The 20,400-nt window shown below is 22.5% G+C and overlaps 1 long non-coding RNA gene across 1 annotated transcript in view; it reads left to right on the forward strand.

Moving 5' to 3' along the window:
* The first annotated feature begins 1,120 nt into the window (after positions 1–1,120).
* Positions 1,121–20,400, forward strand: part of LOC129606981 (uncharacterized) — a 166,904-nt gene continuing 147,624 nt past the window's right edge. The window contains exon 1 of the long non-coding RNA XR_008696789.1: positions 1,121–2,128. This is a non-coding gene — a long non-coding RNA (uncharacterized LOC129606981). The remainder of the gene's footprint in view (positions 2,129–20,400) is intronic.

Below are 20,400 nucleotides of genomic sequence, written 5' to 3' on the forward strand. Positions count from 1 at the left end.
TGAATTGTAATTTCATTTTAGTAATTTATTAGGTTAAAACGAAAGAATAAATAGACTATTGAATTAGTTAACCAAAGTAGCTTCCAAAATCATTTCAAGTTTTCGATGACATTTTTAATAAGTAGTGAATATCATTAAACTTTTAATGCTCCTGTTCTTTCATAATATTATTTAAATAATTTTTTCACTAATGAGCTTCAAAATTTCACTGATGAGTGTTAAATATTGATTCAAATCCAAATTATAATAATTAAGATAACTATATTCTAATATTTAAGATATTTTCATTTATATTAAATAATATATTCAATTCTAAGATATTCTAAGTTATTGTTTAATATTGTTTAATTTTACCAGTAGGCTATTCAAATTTTCATTAAATATAATTAGAATCGATAGATACAAGAATTTCCTGTATTATTGAAACAACTTGAGAATCAATTTAAAATAATATAGGGAACACACATGCCTCATTTATTTAAAAAAAATTAAGAATAGAAGATTTTTTTAAATGCATTTTTTTTTTAATTTTTTAATTTAAATTTTAAATTAATGTTATTTTAGTTATTTTATCTTTATTTATAAATAAATATGTACATATATGTATATAACTTGTTCTAATGTTTATATATACAAATGTTTGATAAACCATATGTTTGTATTGCTTTTTTTTGTGATTTTCTGTTATTTCATTTTTTATTTTTAGAATTGAAAATTATAAGTGTGAAATTTCTACACTGTTATATAATACAGTGTATTATTTAAATAATTTTAAATAAATACTTATAATTCGTATATTATAAAGTATAATTATAGAAAAAAAGAAAAAAAAATATTAAAATTGTCAGTGAATTTTGCAAAAATCGAAAATATTTTAATAATTTGAAATATTAGATTTATAAATAAATATTACATATATAAATAAAAAATATATGCGTATTATAATTTAATATATAATTATATATACTTACATTTAATTGATAGAAAACCGCTTCTATATAATATTATACTCCTAACTAATAAAAAAAAAAAACAAAATAAAGTGTTATTCTTTTTAAAATTATCTATATGATTGTAAAATAAAAAAGTTCAATGTATATAATATTAGTATAAATATATAATAATAAAGAAAAAAATTTTATGTCATAAATTTATAATATATGTACATACATAAATATATCTAAATAATACTATAAATATATTGTTCGTGTTTGTACATACATATACGCCGATACATTTTAAATGCTATATACCTAGAGATTAATTAAATTTGTGGCACATAAATTGATAAAAATTTTGATTTAAATTCGTATTAAGTAAAAATAACAAAAAAGAATAAAAAAATTACATAAAAATTTAAAACTCACATAAGATAATATAGGAAAAAAAATTTGCTATTATAAACTTATCTAAATATAATATATGTACATATACATATGCACATAAATTTGCAAAAAAAAAGGAAAAATACAACATTAAAAAAAAGATATTTAATTAAAATTCTTTTCCAAATAAAAATAATAAAATTAATAAAAATAAAATATTTATAATTGAAATCATATTTTTTGTAAAATAAATTTTGCACCAACAACAACAACAAAAATTGTTAATAAATTTTTACCAATAAAAAATTTATAAAAATTCGAAAAAAAATGAGAAATTAAAATTGGAAAAAATTAAAGTGCATAAAAATATGAATAATTACATAAAAATATCAATTAATAATAATAATAATAATAATATTATTTAATATATAGAATAATATTAAAAATATTAATAATTGAATTGATGACACATTTTTGTTTTTTTTTTATTCGCTCATTTTTAAATTTGCCCTACAGCAATAAAATTTATAATTTTGATAATTTTAAAAAAAAATTCATAATAATAAATTCAACAGAGCAAAAAAATAAATATTTCCAAAATTATTCAATTAAAAATAATTTTATTTGTGAAAAAAAAGAGAAAAAAAATTAGATTTAAACTAACAAGTAAAATTCTTTATAAAATTAAATAAATTAATGAAAAAAAATAAAATCACAAAAAAAAAGGAAAATTGTGTATATGAATAATAAATTAAAGTAAATTTTTTTTTATTAATAAAAAATATTTCAGATATAATTAAAAGGTAAAGTAATAATTTGTTTTTATATTACATAATTATTATTTTTACTAATATTTTTATTAAAAATGAACATATACATATTTGCTTTAAAATTTCTACTAATAAAATATACATACATATAGTATAATGTATCATTATATTTATCATATTGTTTCATGTCATAATTATTATCATTATTATTATTATTTCAATATTTTGCATAATTTAATTCTCTTTTCATTCATTTAAATAATAATAATATGCTAATATGAAATTTCAGGCAAAAAAACGAACAATAAAAAAAATATTGCATACTTTATGGATAATTTTTTTTTATAATAAATTTTAACATTAGCTATATATTTTATTATTTTCAATAGCTATATAATATTATAATTTAAAAAAATATATTACGATCATTGTTCAATTATGCACATATTTTGATATCTAAAAGCAAAAATAAGATATCATGAAAAATTCCGTTAATGTAGAAAACATAAACATTAGCTTGAAGCTTGTACAACTTGGTTGTATTTTTAGTCTCTTTTGTAGAACCTTTTTGGTACTTCTAATATAAAATACTTTTAACAATAAATATTGTTGAAGTATTTTAATATATTGCGATATTTCTCATTAAACTTGTCTATTCAGAATTATCAAAATTTGAGCATCGGTAAAATATAAATTAAATATTCTTCTTATATGCAGATTAAAAACTATTACTTTGAAAGCCGGAATGGCTAAAATTTTAATAAATTAAATGTAATATTTAAAATCTTTTTACACAATTAAATTTTTTTTGAATAAAGTATTCTAAAGTATTTGTTAATTTGTAACAAGCATTTAACTTATTCTTTCTCTGAAATTTCTCCATTTTGTTGAAATTTATTTTATAAAATTATTCAAAGTTTTGTTACATTTCTTAGTCAGGGTTAACAATATCAAACTTTGTTCACTGATCTTGTTTGATTTAATAAAAATTTAGTTATTTACAATATTGTCCTTGAATTATGTTTAATGGAACTATAGAACATCATTTTATACTCATCAAACGAAATGTGTAAGCAATATGATACTTTGTTTACAACCAAATAACTAAAGGCGTTATTTTCCCCGTTTTTGAAAGTAAAATTCAAACACAGAAACTGTTATGTTAAATTAAAAATACAGAGAGAAACAGTTTTCAAATTATAATATAGCGCACTTCCTAGTATTAATATGATAGTATTTTAAAATTTGAACGTACTGTTTTTCTACTCTATATTGCAATTAAAATTTATGGTACTTATGGTACAAGAAAGATGTTCAGCTTTTTCACAATTTATTATACTTTTTCATTTTTGGTGTAGAATTTTTGTAAAACTAAATGAAAACTGAGCCATTTATTGTGTCAGTTTCGGAGTTTTTTTTTTTTATTTGAAGAATTAATAATTATTCAAAACTGGATATTTTAAAATATCTTCATTTTGTTTTGGATAGTAGCTATATTGTAATTATATTGATAATATTCAGGCTTATACATAATTATATGGGTTCAAATACTCGTATCAATGATTATTATATATTGTAGGCGCTTATATGTAGAAATAATGCTATGCTTGCAATATATAAATATATTCATTAAATAAATAATAACAAAAATCAAAATAAAATGGAATTAATTGACCATTGGTTTTGTTTTTATTTGAAAATACAAAAACAATAATAATAAAAAAATCTATGAACATATAAATTGGTATATAAAAGCACATTTTATATATAAATAGTGGCAGCAGCAGCAAAATAATCTCAATTTACGAAAATAAAATTTAATATCATTGTTAATTGTCGTTGGGAATTAAAAGAATAATTTGTATATTTAATGATTGTAATGAGTTATACATATACATACTTAATATATGTATTTCAAAAAAAAACTGTTTGAAAGCTTATACATAATAATATTATACATAATATACAGAATGATTTCATTTATTTTAATATATTATTATTGATTATATACACACATTTTATAAATATTTCGTTTTCGTTCCGAGATAAGGTGCTGTAAAGGGTGCAAAAACAGAAAATTATTTTAATATATTTGTAAAAAATGTTAAAATTAAAAAAAAAGCTTATTTTAATAATATGCTAGCAAATTCATTACTCATTTGATTTTATTTTTTAATAAACATTTTTTATCATCATTAATTTTTTATTAATTTTGTTTTGCTTTGTGTTTGCCTTCGAGCTTATATTGTAAAATTACTTTTAAATCGAAAAAAACACATCGAAATAAATATTTTTTTTTTCATATTCTTCTTATAATATATTTATAATTGTGTTGTTGTATAATTATGTACAATATTATATTATAGATATATTGATATTGAATATACAATAATATCAATTCTGTTCGATTTTAATTTTGTTATAAAGGATCTGACATATTATAATATTAAAGGATATCATATTATTGGTATAAAGAATTAAAAATAAAAGAATGAAAATTAAGCGAATTAAAGCAACGTTGATAATAATGAATATTTCAATCGAAATTTTAATCTAATAATAAAATTTGCATAATTTTATTTTAAATTTAATAAAATATTTTGATTAGATTTTTTTTTTATATTCAGATTGTTAAGAAGGTTAATTTGCATTTTATTTCAATAATATATTTTTTAATTTAATGAAATTAGTAAATTATTTCAGATGTTTATGTTAATGAGATTAAAGTTATTTTCTATATAACAACTATTTTATTTGACTATTTTCTGTATTATAGATCTTAAGAAATATAAAATAGGTTAATTAATTGAAACGTTGTTGGAAGTTCAGTTAAAAGTTTCAATTGAATTCAAAATTATAAATAAATTGATCGTTTCAATTAATTAATGCTGATTTTCCAATATGGATGAGATTAACAGATAAAAAAAATTCATTAAAAATTATTAATATAATTTGGAAAATAAACTTTATTTTATAAAAATATGAAAAAGTATTATTTTTTGAAATTATTGTTTCACTTTATTGCAGCTTAAATATTATTAAAAACAAGAAGTTTCAACAAAACTTTTAACAAAAAATTTAATTCTACTCTGGGTTTTTAATTGTTTAATTCCATCACATAACATGTTGGCTTTCTTTATTCGTATGTGGATATGTAATAGGAATGAAAATCGCAATTATTTTATAAAAGGAAAAAATAATAACAATGCTTTACAATTCTTAGAGAAATTTTCACCAAATACTGTATAACAGGTTTTTTAATATACTAAACAATGTTCTGACCAATGATGCAGTGGTTATTGCACTGACCCTTTAACTGCAGAGTCCTGGGTCTTGAGCCCAGTCAGGTCACTATAAAAATTATATTCAATATTATATAGCCCTATTACATATAAATATAAAAAATTAATATTAACTAATTGCCATATTTCAACAATATCCTATACAAAATATACCAACAAAATAAAATAGTAAATATCAATAGCCTTAAATATTTAATTCAATGACTCCACCTACTTAATAAACTCAATGGCATAAGAAACTGGTTGACGGTTGTCTACAGTATCATGCAGGACAAAAAAGAAAGCAATGTTCAGTAAATGAAATGCAGTCGTCATCAAATAAAATTAAAGCAAATTAAATAATATATACAGATTTCAAAATTTTAAGAATTACAAAAATCTTAGGCTTCAAAAAGTAATGCATAAATTTTAACCAAATAATTTTTTTCAAAATTGTTCTAAATTTCAAATACTTCTGAATATTCGAAGTTCTTCAAGATTTCAATAAAAGTTTCAAGTTCTTAAACGAGAAATATGTGAGCTAAATAACCAAATGATATAGGTATTTTAAAACAAAAATTTATTAAAATTTAAAGTTTTCCTATATTGGACTCATATTTCTGGAAAAAGGAAGAATAACAAATTCAAATTTCTATTTGAGAATTTTTTTTTAAATTATTCCTAAAGAATTTTCACAATTTTCAATTTCTTTTTTGCTGGAATGTTTAATTAATTTCTAGTTTCACAAAATTAACGAAATAAAATTTAAGAAATTTACTTATTTTAAAATATTATTATGGCATTGCAGATGATTATGAAATTTAATTTCGCATACATAATATCTACATACATACCTACATTAATATTATGTGAAACGAATCGTGTATTAAATATATTAAAATTTTTATGGGGCATACAAAAAAGATAAATTCTAACATTGTGTTTATTTTCTGTGAATTTCATCTGAAAATGAGATTCAGGCTTTTTTTTGACAGCTAGTCATAATTCTTTTTTCCCAGAAATCCGTTTTTAAAAGAAAATTTCTTATGTTTCAAATCCTATATATAAACAAATTATCGGGAATATTAAAAAGAAATCATTTATTTTATATTATTATACATACATATGCATGTACATATATGAAAAACTTATCATTCAAATGTAGAGAAAAATGTTTCACTTCTCACTTAAAAATGGAAAAATATCTCGGTTCTGGGGTTTTATGACTGAAATTCTAGAAAATTTTTCAAATTAAAAAAAAGTATGTATCAACGATATTCATTTGGTTCATTTGGGATTTATTTATTTGGGAAATTATTATCAATGGTGGTCCATATTTAAATTGAAATTGAAATAAAATTCCAGACAATGATTGGTGGCCGTTTGATTGTTTTAATTTAATTTGAAATTCAAAATGTTAATAATTTAGTAAAATTTAAACCAAAAAGTATACTTAGAATTGGTAAAAGGCAAAATTAACTAGCATTATTATCTAACTTGATTTTAACTTTTCAATTGAAGAGAAAATAATAATGGCAATTACATATGTGAAATAATTAGCTCAAGCATTTCTTGTTTTTGCTTTATTTTTGATTGAGTTAATTATTACTCGTAATATGTATTTAGAATTTCAAGAAAACTCCAAATTGTTTATCATTACCATTATGTCCAAGAAACTATGTATATGTATAAGTACTCGTATTCTCTTTTCTATTCACGTACGTGTTGAACATGCAGAATTATAAAATTATTAATAAAAAAAAACTTTTCCAGTATATAGGTGTAGTTTTCTGTGTCTGAAGTGTTTTACCAAAAAATATTGTAAATTTTTAACGACCACATTTTTTGGTATATTGAAGTTTGGGTACCGTTACGGTAAAACCGGTTTCTGCGAAAGAAGTGTTTATTGCTATACAAAAACTCTGTTTAGAAGAATATTATGGGAACATTTATTTTGATTATAAAATTTATATTTTTTTTAAAGATCGAAATTTCGTGTATTGTGGAACAATATACTTCGGGTATTTTGGCCACCTTCTTTACATGAATTTTAGTTTCGATGAATAACATTTAAGCTTTAGTAAATTATGTATGTTTTCTAAATTCTTTTTATGTAGTTTTTTTATCCTGACCATGGTCCACTTTTACCTCATAGGGAGTCCAAATTTCTCACCCATTTTCAAACTTTGTAAAATTGGCTATTTGCAACAAAAATGCTCAACATAGATGGCTCAAATTTTGCGTTTTGAATGGTACGGTTAAATTATCTTTGATTGTGACTCTTGACCGATTTAAAAAAATTTAAGATAATGGAGAAAACTGCAAAAATAAAGTATGTGATACACGATCGCTGCATTTTAAAGTATTAAATGTTATAGTTGCCTATTATTATTATTTTTAAAATTGTTTTTTCCATATTAGTTAAAAATTATATTAAAAATTTTTAAAAACTTTTATCAAAACTTAAAATATGGGTATTTTAAAATTTTCAAACACCAATTGAATGAATGTTAATGGAAAGCTATGTGGATGTACCTAAGAAATTCACATACAAAAGTTTTAATAAAATTTTAAATTTTATTCATTTTTAGAAAAAGAAGTTTTTATTAATCAAAATTTGGTATTAATTTTGCTGAAAATTTTAAATTTAATTCATTAATTTTTTTTCCAATATGTTTCGCAGAAAAACGAAATTTTATTTAATTTTATGTTTGCAAACGTATTGTGACAATATTACATAAATACGTAATGAAAAGTGTGGGAAGTTTAATATTCCTTTTTAATTGAATAAATTGAATGAATAAATTTCATATTTTACTACTGTTCCTGATAGGAAACAGTCATTAATAGAGTTTGGGGAAAAAAATATCTCGTACTTCGTTTAAAATTTATATTTTTGTGTAACTCTTAAACTTCCGTGCTTTTTGCAAGAATATTAAAATTTCTTTTCCTAATCTTTCTATTCTATTTTTTTCCTATCTCATGTTTCTTATTCTTTCCCTTCAAATCTTTAAAGAAAACCACTAATAATCTTAAAAAAGAAACAAAAAGAAAACTTTTAATTATTGTGTTTGAATTACTTCAAACCCAAATTAAATTAATTTGAAAATAAATTTACTTTTTTAAAAATTTAATAATTTTCGTAAATGTGACGAATGGAAAATTTTCTAAATATGATGTAATTACATATGTACATATGTGACCTTGTAGGCCGATAACATAAATAATATGTAATTCCTCTTCATATTGTTGAATCTTTAATATTATTAAAAATACTGCAACAATGAACATTTTCTGAGAATTACAAATAAAAAAAAATTATTATTTAAAATTTCTTTTCTTTTTTCTGTTTACTTCTGAATCTAGTCTTTTGTAAATGACACAAAGTCACATACGAATACATTTTACATTTAATATGGTTGTGATATTTTTTAAAATGAAGCAATAAACAAGTTGACAAATTTTCCAAATGAATGGCAAACAATATTATTGTAAATAAAAAAAGTTCTTTATATCAAGGTAGATATATATTTGGAAAAGTGTGCGTTTCTCTGTGTTTGTGTAAGTATTGTTGTGTGACAATGATAAATTTATTTTCTTGTTGTTTTTTTTTACTTTTGTTACTTATTTGTTATTCTTATATTAAATATTATGTAAGTACATGGTATATAATATTTTGTACTTGCGAAACAGGTGAAAATAGTAAGAGAAAAACGTAAAATTCTTAGATCCATCTAATCATTTATAAATGAAGATAAAAAATGAAAAAAGAAAAATTTGCAGGATTTTATTTTTTTTATTATTGTTGTATAGGACGTTTATTTATTTGTATTTTGGTTTTTAGAGACTTGTAACATGCTATTGTGTATTTTACTTATATAATATTATGTAAGTGAATATCCTTGAACTTTACCTATGTAACAGTATATAATGTCTAGTGTATACCAACCAGGTTAAGTGCTTAAGCTAAATTTAGAAAATTTTCTTTAATAATCTTCTTATTTTGCTTTGTATATTTTTCATATTTTGTTGTATTTGTGTTATGTTTTGATGATTCTGTTGTAAACTCTTTTGGGGCTATACAACAAGAAAAAAAAACTGAAAAAAAAAACAAGACAAGAGGAAAATAAGAAAACAATTCTGTTATTTAAATTTTTTTTTTACATCTTTTGATGCTTAAATTTCAAGGTTTTTCTGATATAATTTCAGTAAAAAGTTTTTATATATTTTATAATAATGTTTGAGAGTAAATTATTTAAAGGCTGAGAAGGATTAAAGGTACTCTAAGTCTCATTTGTTGATTTAAGATTTATATTAAAAAATATTTCTTGTATATTATATAAAAATATTATCCTGTGCGTAATATATATTACATATATACTACGATTTTTATATAAGTACATAGAAGTTAGGAAAAAAGTTTTTAACTTAATAAAAAGTTTAATTGGGTATATGGGTGGCTTAGTTAATTTTTTAAGAGTTGGTTGATGAGAAAGAAAATAAGGAAATAAAATCCAACAAGAAAATTATAATTTATAATTTTTTTTCGCATCTTTTTAGAAAATTTATGAGAATTTTGACCACTTGAAATGAAAGAAGAAAATATTTTTTAACATTTAAGTTATTCCAAATGTTTTTCTTAATATATTTTTTTTTGTGCTAGCCTTGAAATTTGAAGAAAAAATATGTGAAGAAAGTTAGAGTTTTTTAAATGGTTAGATCTGACATAACAGATAATTAAATTTTTCTTATAAATATTTGGAATCGTTCGATGTACAATTAAAAAATTGAGGGTGGTTTCCCAAAAATTTCTAATTTTAATGCAGCCTTGCAAATTATTAAGTTAACGTCATAGTGTCAATCGGGAACTAAAGCAAATTTGTACAGATTTTCAAAAAAAATTTTAAATAAATATTTTCAAATCGACATAATATTTTTTAATGGATAATTATTTCTTTAATAACGCAATTCAAAAGGAAACATTAATTAAATGGCTATTCTAAAATTAAAAGTGTAATTAATTTTACACTATTACGAGTATTACATATACACTATACAGCAATGGTTTTGGTACTGTATTATTTTTCAATGCAATTGTTACCAAACTGTTCTAAACACACCGAAAATTTCTTATTAGATTGTTGTATTTATTGTTTAATTTTGTATGTAATTTCGTCCTTGTAATATTTTTGAAAATCAAAGATTTTTTAATTAATTCAAAATTATTTCAATAATTAGAGTCAATTAGTAATAAATTTTGCGAATTTAAAAAAAAAAAATAATGTCTGTGCAAAACTGTATAGCTATTAGTGCATGCAACCGTAAATTCTTACAATACATGCAATATAGTCTGCATCATTTTTAACTTAATTTAACTTATATTGTTTTTATATTTCTTTAAATAAATTCTCCTAAATTATTGCCCTTGGAAATATCATTGAATTTAATAAACGATATAAAAAATATCTCTTTCTCTCTTTGCAATATATTATTAATAAAGCAAGAGTTGAATGTACCTATATACATTAGCCCTTTGATTTTGCACGTCGACCTTTAATATTTTAAATGTAACGTGTGCCGTCATTCGTTTTTTTTCTTCACATAAAAAACAAAACAGAAAAAAGCTCTAATTTAAAATTCTATTATGTAAAAAATTTTCAAAGACAAAAATGATAACAATTCCTGGAAAATTATTCAAATAACGGTATATTAAATTCAAGTTATATATAATGTTATCTATATGTAGGTTTTCATGTTTGTATAACACAGAGTTTTAATTCAAAATATAAGTAAGTATTTTTGTACACTGTGAATTAAAAAAAAAATCGTACGTATTATTCAAAATTTAATAATAAAATTTTGTATAATGAAATTTAAAAAAATTTAAATCTAAAATAATTTTCCTCAGTTGTTACCACTTGTGTTGTTTTGGTATTAGTATGGTAAGAACTTTACAATGTGTAGCGGGATTCGCTTATTATTTTATTTGAAATGGTAATTATTTTTTTTTCATAATATTATTTCATTGTTAACATTAAGTTTGAGTTAGCCCTATTCATTTTATAAAATTTCTATACAAAATTTTTAAAATAATATGTAAATATGTATGTAGAATAAGAACTATATAAATAATATTATATAATAATGTACAGTATTCAAAAAGTGAATGAATTTACATTCACTCCAGCGCTATGAATGGGATTTCAATCTCAATGTTAATTACTAAAATATTTAAAGATTTATTCAACATGATTCTTTTTTGAAATTTTCCTGTTGTATAAATTATTAATGAATAACAAAATATTTTTTTTTTTAAAACTACAAGAAAATAAATTAAGTTTTATTTTATTTTAATAATTTTGAATTACTAATAATAATTGTTGGATGATTTTGATTTGCCGGTTGTTATTAAATTTAAGAAATAATAAATGTAGAATGGTTATTGTATAAAATCTTTATCTATTTGGTAAATGATATAAAATTGGAAAATTTAATACAAAAAAGTGTTAATTACAATATTTTTTTAAGGATTTTGTAAGAATAGTACTTTAAAGACAGAATATTTTGGAGATCAGTGTTTTCAATTTAATTGTAGTGTTGTTCGAGAAATTTTATAATCTAGTTCATTTTTTGTTTATAAAGGTGCAAATTTATTTAAAATTTACAATTTTTGAAATAATATTATGAATGATAATTTTAAAATTACTTTTTCATTTTATTTTATTTGCTCTATTAATAAATTGATCACTATTAATAAATATTATTTAATATCACCCATAAAACATAATTTTTATTTTATTGAGTATTTATATTTAATTTATAAAATTGCATATCGATTATTCAAATATAAAAATAATCAACTTTACTCGTTAATTAAGTTTTCGCAAACAGTACGTACAAGTACTATCGATTTAATGATGCAATATTGTACAATCATAATTTTTTACTCATTTATTAAACATTAAGGACTATAATCTATTTCTATTTTAGTATACATACTATCTCTAAATCTTCACTAATTAAAAAAAAATTCTATTCATTATATTCTGAAATATTTATAAAATAGAAATTTTTAAATCTTTAATAAAATTATAAATCTTTATTAATCAAAAACCTTTTCAAAGGAAAATTATAATAAATTTCTTTAAATTACTTAATGATTATTATGTTTCATCTCCAAAATATTACCCAAGAAATTATGAAATTTCCATATTAAATTATTTAAAATCTTATTATAGAAATATTAAATATTATCTTAAGAGTGACCTAATTATAATTAATGAAGATATTATTAGAATTTATTATTAACGATATATTTTAGAACAAGCTATTATCTATATTGGTGTAATGATGAAAATCTTTAATAGCATAAATTGAAATAAAGGTTTCAAATTAGGATAAATAAAAATTAATTCCCAACCTATTTTAAATTGAACAAGTAAAAACGTTTCAGTCGGTATAAACCGATTGAATTATACCCTGCACCTTTCGTTATTGTGTAGCAATTACTTGAACCTCTAAAATCATTCTATAGAAACTTCACGGACATGTCTGGCCCATAATTGGACATCCGACTGCCAAGTTTCATGAATCTGACCTTATAATTTTTCCAAATATTTAAAATTAGCTTTTGGAGTTGTATGGTAAGTACCTGAACCTGCCAAGCAATTCCACCAAAACTTCACAAATATATCAGATCTATAATCGGACACACAACTGCCAAGTTTCATGAATCTGACTTTATTATTTTTTCAAATATTAAGAATAAGCTTTTAAACTTGTATGGGATCTACTCGAATCTGTTAAGCAATTCCACCAAAACTTCAGAAATATATGTGACCTATAACTCGACATACAACTGCCAAGTTTCATGAATCTGACTTCATTATTTTTCCAAATATGTAAAATAAGCTTTTGGAGTTGTATGGCAAGTACCCGAACCTGTCAAGCAATTCCATCAAAACTTCACAAATATATTTGATCTATAATCGGACACACAACTGCCAAGTTTCATGAATCTGACTTTATTATTTTTCCAAATATTAAGATTAAGCTTTTAGACTTGCATGGGAGCTACTCGAACCTGTCAAGCAATCGCACCAAAACTTTAGAAATATGTCTGACCTATAATTGGACACACGACTGCCAAGTCTCATGAATTTGACTTTATTATTTTTCCAAATATTTAAAATAAGCTTTTAGACTTGTATGGGAGCTACTCGAACCTGTCAAGCAATTCCACCAAAACTTCAGAAATATATTTGAGCCATAATTGGACACATGATTGCCAAGTTTCATGAATCTGACTTTATTATTTTTCTAAATATTTAAAATTTGCTTCTGGAGTTGTATGTCAGGTACCCGAACCTGTCAAGCGATTCCTCTAAAACTTCAGAAATATATTTGACCTATAATTGGACACATGACTGCCAAGTTTCATGGATCTGACTTTATTATTTTGCCGAATATAAAAAATTTGCTGTTGGAGTTGTATGGCAGCCACCCGAACCGGTGCAGCTACCCCATTATAATTTTTAGAGCATGTGTAGAATATAATTGGACACATGTATACAAAATTTTATATTTATACCTTTATTAGTTTTTGAAATATTTAAAATAAACTCTTTGAGTTGTATGGCAGCTACCCGAACCCGTTGCCCGAATTAGTCCAATAACAATAGGGCTCGTCCTTGGTACAAAAGAAAAAACTTGTGAAAGTTTGGTGTCGATTGCATTATGCGTTTTTGAGTTATCGTGCGATCGGACGGACGGACGGACGGACGGACGGACGGACGGACGGACGGACGGACAGACGGACATGTCTAAATCGACTCAGAATTTTACGCTGAGCAAGAATATATATATATGTCCATACCGCAGATGACTCCTTCAAGTAGTTACAAACTCCATACCAAAGTTAATATACCCTTCACGAAGTGCAGGGTATAAAAAACGGTGAATATAGTTGAACATACTTATAAAAAAAGTTTCGAAATTTTTAATACAATTTCAATGAATCACGAAAATATTTTTATAACTTTGACTCTGACTGACTCTGACATGTGCTTACAAAGTTTCTATAATATCTATAAAGGATGAAAAGTTCAAATTATACGAATGTAAAAGGGAAACTTATTTTTATTGAATAAAACCTTTTAGTTAATCTTCCCTCTTAAAAAATCCTAAACAAAACTCAGTATGATAAAAAATTATTGTTCATAATAACTTGTTCATAATGACCTTTAAAAGTCATTACTTTAAACTTTTTCGAAGGAAATACTTAAAATTTTTTCTTCGAAAGTACAAGTTTTCATGAAATAGTTGCTAAATGAAAGCAGGTTGAGTCCTATATTTCAATATCATCACGTAGCTATTTACATATGTATTCCTTTAACTACTGAAATTGTTTTCAATAAAAAATACTACTTTTCAAACTAAATATTTTGACCCTAGTTTATTTATTCTTTAACTTTACTATAATCTCTGACATTAATGAGATATTTATAAGATATTCTTAGGTAGAAATTAAATCATTTCGTATTTCATAGCTAACCATTATAATAATATAAATAAATTAGATATTTTGAGATAAGAATGATTTGAGAGAATATGTTTAGAAAATCACATAATATTTTATTATTGGATTATTATTTAAGATAAACAAAAATATACAAGTATAATTTAAGAATATTTTGAGAAGTTTATTTAAAATAATAATATTTTTGAATAGGATTATAGAAAATTTAATTTTCTATTATGGGAATTTTAAAATAATATTTGATATTATTTACTTATTCGAACACTTATACGCTCTCTTATTATACCTTCAATATAAAACAAAAACAAAAATCAAGAATCCTTTTAAAATAAATAAGATAAGTACTCGTGTTAACAAAAGAAAAAACAAGGATAGCTTTAATACAATCGCATAAAATAAACATGAATACAGTAATTGTAATTATAGTCATATTAAATGCAATGTTGCTCAAGAAAAAACTTGAAAAAATAATTAAATTTATATTTAAATTTTAATTTTTGACCTCATCCAAAATATTGAATACATGCTTAAATTTTGCTTTTGGATGTTTTGATTTTCATTCCTGTAGTATAATTTTTACATAATATAAAAATCTTATTATTTAGTTGCTAATCGTATAAGACAAATACCTACTTGGTAAAACTTTTATTCTTGAGTGAAATTTAAATTTCATTCAAATTCTTTGATAGTTGATGTGGCTTAAACTTACGTTAGTCTCGGTGCATTTGAATATGTATAATCTACAATAATTGTATATTTTAATTGTATGCTTTAATGTACGTATGTACCTACATAACGTATTTTAAATTCAATTAACCCTAAAAATCCCAGTATAATTTAAGACATAAATTCATAACGTGATCCTAATATGTAGGCTCAAATACGACATAGATTCAATGAATTTACGGTAGGCTCGTCACTTACCTAGTAAACTCAATGGCGTAAGAAACTGGTTCATGGTCATCCACAATATCATCTACCAGCCCTGTGCTCCTGTAACGGCGTTGAAAACAATGCAATTTTTGAGAATTTTAACTCAAGAAATAAAATGTCAGATAACTCTCAGTAGAAATTTATTTGTGCAGTATTGTTGCTTTAATATTCGTGCAATACCTTTATTGCTGGCTTACCACAACTGTTCTATATGTCGGAAGTTATATTTCTGCTCCTTTTACACAGAAATGCATAATTTCATTATGCAACACAGACCTAAATGAAGATTAGAAAGTAGATTTTATGGTAATTTAGTAAAATTGTGGAAAGTACGAAGTTTATATTATGAGACTTATGTTATGCCTTTTAGGGTTAAATATAATATTTTTTGTATTCTTTTGCATTTCAAAATATGCTATTGAGTATACCATTATACTTTAAACACATGCAACTATAATATTATCTACATTTATTAATAACTTTAATATTAAGGATATTTTTTAGATTAGAGTAAGTAGGTCCTAAAAAAATTATTTTTATTTTTATTATTTTTAGTGCATGATAAATAAATAAATGATCAAAATATTATCAAAAAATTCTTCAAATCATTATAAAGAAAAAATTTTGTTAAAATAAATTTTTTATAAAAAAAATATTATGAAAATTTCAAATGAATTTTATATATTTACGATTAAATGAAGCATTTAAGAAGATTTTTCATTTAAAAATTGCTGAGAATGTTAAGATGCTTATAGGTTTTTAAGAATTTTTTCCATACTGTTATGTAAGTAGGTAGGTAGGTATTCTTACGTAATATTAAAGAACTTTTATTATTATTATAAAAAAAAAACTCAAAGAAAAATCATTTTTAATTTTAAAGGTAAATAATATTTTGATATCGAATCAGGGTGGGACAATATGATTTTCATCAAGTTCTTACATGAATTCGTGTAGAATAATTATATAATTGTACCTTATTGGGACTTCTCAATCTGCATTAAATTTTTTATTTTAAATTTTAAGAAATGTTTGGATTTTGTTGTCTCTGATATTAAAATTGTTGACATTCCAAAATCAATTTATTCTTGTTTAAAAAACTACTTTTTCTGTAGATTTTTTCTGTGATTTAAAAAAGATTGTTTGAAGTGCTCGGTATTAGATTGTAGATTTCTAAGGGCAGGGGTATCCTTCGGGCGATCGCAGCCATTCGCGACTTATTGTAGCCTCCCCACGCCCCCACCTACAATATCCCCGTTCCAAGTATGAAACTGCACACGTCCCCAAGGGGGTTAGAAAGCAATTCCCGAACGCTTAGGAAATCCTGTCCAAAAAGAATTGCACAGCCGCACATGCAGTACCCGGACTTGGCATTATAAAATCACTAATAATATTCTTGACAAGTTTGAATGTTAAATATTAACAATAAATAATTTTTAAGGAAATCTTTCAGGTCTTTAAAATTAATAGCGCTGCGTTATTTTTTAACATTTTTCATTGCTACCAACAGAAAGATAAAATTATAATACTCTTACGAACATTCGTTATAACAATTTACGTACTGCTATAACAAATTAAGAAAATTTGCAAAAAAGTTTTAAACGTTTTTAACTTTTTCGAATTTTTAAATTGACTGAAAATGTTATTTAAATTAAAACTAAGAAAAATACTTTAAAAAAATATTCTTAAAAATATTTCTTAATTCTAGTAAATTTCAGAAAATTTTTTAATAATTTTTAAGTATTGAAAAAGAAAAATAAATTGTTTCGAACATAAAAAAAAAAAAAAATTTTCGATCCAAAAACGTAACCGAATTGATGAATTATAATATCAATAAAAAAAATTCAAAGAATTCATTTCATAATAAAATAAAAATTAAATCCTTGCTTAGGGATATTTGAACAAAATAATTAAATAAAAATATTTAAATAAATTTTAAGTGAATTCCAGTGTAAAACTTTTATGAAGATTTTATGTTTGTTTTGTATGATAAATTTAAAAATCTTTCTTTTTTTTTGTACAACAAAATTCATGTTTTTGTTTTCTTTATGTTATAATTGTTTCAATGGTTAATTTTAAAATTTTCTGACCATGGTTGAAATTTTAGATATACGAGTAACACTTAATTTTTTGCTTAGAAAAACAGAAGTGAATGGTTTTATAAACGTTACAAGTACTTTATGTAGTAAAGCTTATAAATTGAAAATTTGTACACATAAACATACGTACATTTTTGCATGTGTTAATGCTTCCTTTATAGTCAATTGATAAAGGTAAAATCTCTCATACTCATAACAATATATATCTATTAAATAATTTAATCCTATAACATGAGAATATTAAAGGATTAAATTATAGTTATAGTTTAATTAAAAATTTTACTTCTGTTTTTATTTTTGTTCCTATTATATTTTATCTTTGAAAATGAAATTAATTAATCGCAGACATCCAATCAGAGAAATGAAATTATGATGTAGTTTTATAGTTTTTTTTGTTTTTTTCTTTTGTTAGCGAAGCTTTAGTTAATTATATTTGTGTACGTGTACGACTAGGATAAAATTAATGAATTTTTAAAATAAATTTAAAAAAATATATATATATTGCTGTGTGTTTGCGTTTATGTTTAATACATAGAATATTGAATAAGAATATAATGACAATGCATAATATTAATATTAAAAAAATCTTTTTCACTTTAAACAGTTGGTGTATTTTAATATTTAAATCAACTTGTTGCTGTCATTTAATTTAAAATTCACAAACAGAATACGTACGTAGGTACATGAAAAAATTATGAAAACGTTTTATTATAATGTTACAATTAAGTAATTAATATATAAAATGTATGTATGTATATAAAATAAATAAATATTTTGTGAACATATTGCTTATAGTTATCTTAATTTTGCATAAAAAAAAATGCTTTATTTAAAAGCATGGGATTTCAATTTAAACAGAGAAATATGTGAATATATAAATTTTATAAAGCTTATTATATAACATTTAATTAGTTATTAATTCGATTAAATTTTTAAATTTAATCATAGGTTTTTTTCCGGAAACCTTCAAAAGACTTGTACGGCACAATATTGAACTATTAAAATTAAAATTGACTCTAATTCTTACTTTTGTCAAATGTAGTGAAGTCAAATTATTGAGTTTCAAAATTTAAAATCAAACCTAAATAATTCAAATTTTATTGTTCAGTTATTCTTTGTATAAAAATAGGAAATTTTTATTGCCTTAATTAAATTAGTAAAAAAACTATATGTGTGTCATTGTCCCCATTGTATTTGTTTAGAGGATATTGATTTGTGTATTCAATATTTTTTTTTTAATATAATGCATAAATAAATATTTTTGCTATATCAAAGGACTTTAGCCCCAAATTATAATTTCTATATTAATTTCTGAATTAGTTTGCAAACAATTAAATTTAAATTGGGTAAAAATGGGATGTACTCGTAGATCTATTCGAGACATTTCAAGTAAGTTAAATTAAACTGAGAAAACGACTACAGTTGAATTAAAAAAGGAGTCAAAAGAGGTTGATAAAACGATTTTCCGAACTATTGAAAAGATTAAATAGGGAGTTAAATTTTTAAAAAAATTTTTGACTTTTTAGTTTTAAATACTCGACATAGGTTACTATAAACCTTTAAATTCTTACTTAAGTTATTTTGTCTCTTTTTCGCATGTTTTATTTATATAAATTATTACAAGGTACATGTATTAACCTCAATTTGTTTAGTTGTGCTTGATTTTTTTTACAAATATTTCTTAAGAGTTTATGATTTTTTACGTTAATAATAAAATTTGGGTTAAATATGGCCATAAAAATTCTTCTTTAAGAACCATTTTTTCTTACTTCTTTTAAATACACACTTATAACCTAAAACACAACCGCATACATTTATACGTTAATAAAACATACATAAAAGTAAATGGAGTTTTTCTGTTTAAAAAACGAAAAATTTTTTAAGTCTCTTTCAACGTTATTTAAATCGTTACTAAAAAAGATTAAGAATTCGGCAAAAAAAAAATAACCAATACAAAGAAAAAAAATAATTCCTCTTAATTCTGTCAAATATCAACAGATACCAATAAGCACATATAATATGTGTGTTGGTGTGTGTTGTAGCAACGTGTTTGTTTATACTTTTATAATCCTATGCTTAAAATTGCTCCACATAAGATTTTTGACCTTGAAAAGTTTAGTAAAACTCATCGCTCTGTTTTTTATATTTTTTTCTTTTTTTTTTTTTTTTTTGGTTTTTTGTATTTTGTTAACATTTTCTCCTTTTATTATTACAATTTTTTTTTTGTAAATTTTTGAAAAAGTTTAACTGTTCTCATGAGAGTTCCTTCTTGGTTTTCCTTTTATTTTGATTTTTGTTTTTTGCTCACCATAAGCTCTACACTATATTATACAAAAAGCAACGGGATCCTTTATTTTTTATTTTGTTTGTTTATGATTTGAACGAAATTATTTTTGGTCGAGTATGAAATTAATTAGTTTCTTGTGAAAAGACACAACTCAGCAAAAAATATAATTT

This window comes from Condylostylus longicornis, unplaced genomic scaffold (genome assembly GCF_029603195.1).
Source record: "Condylostylus longicornis isolate FDR11 unplaced genomic scaffold, ASM2960319v2 ptg000023l, whole genome shotgun sequence".
In the NCBI taxonomy this organism is placed as follows: domain Eukaryota; kingdom Metazoa; phylum Arthropoda; class Insecta; order Diptera; family Dolichopodidae; genus Condylostylus; species Condylostylus longicornis.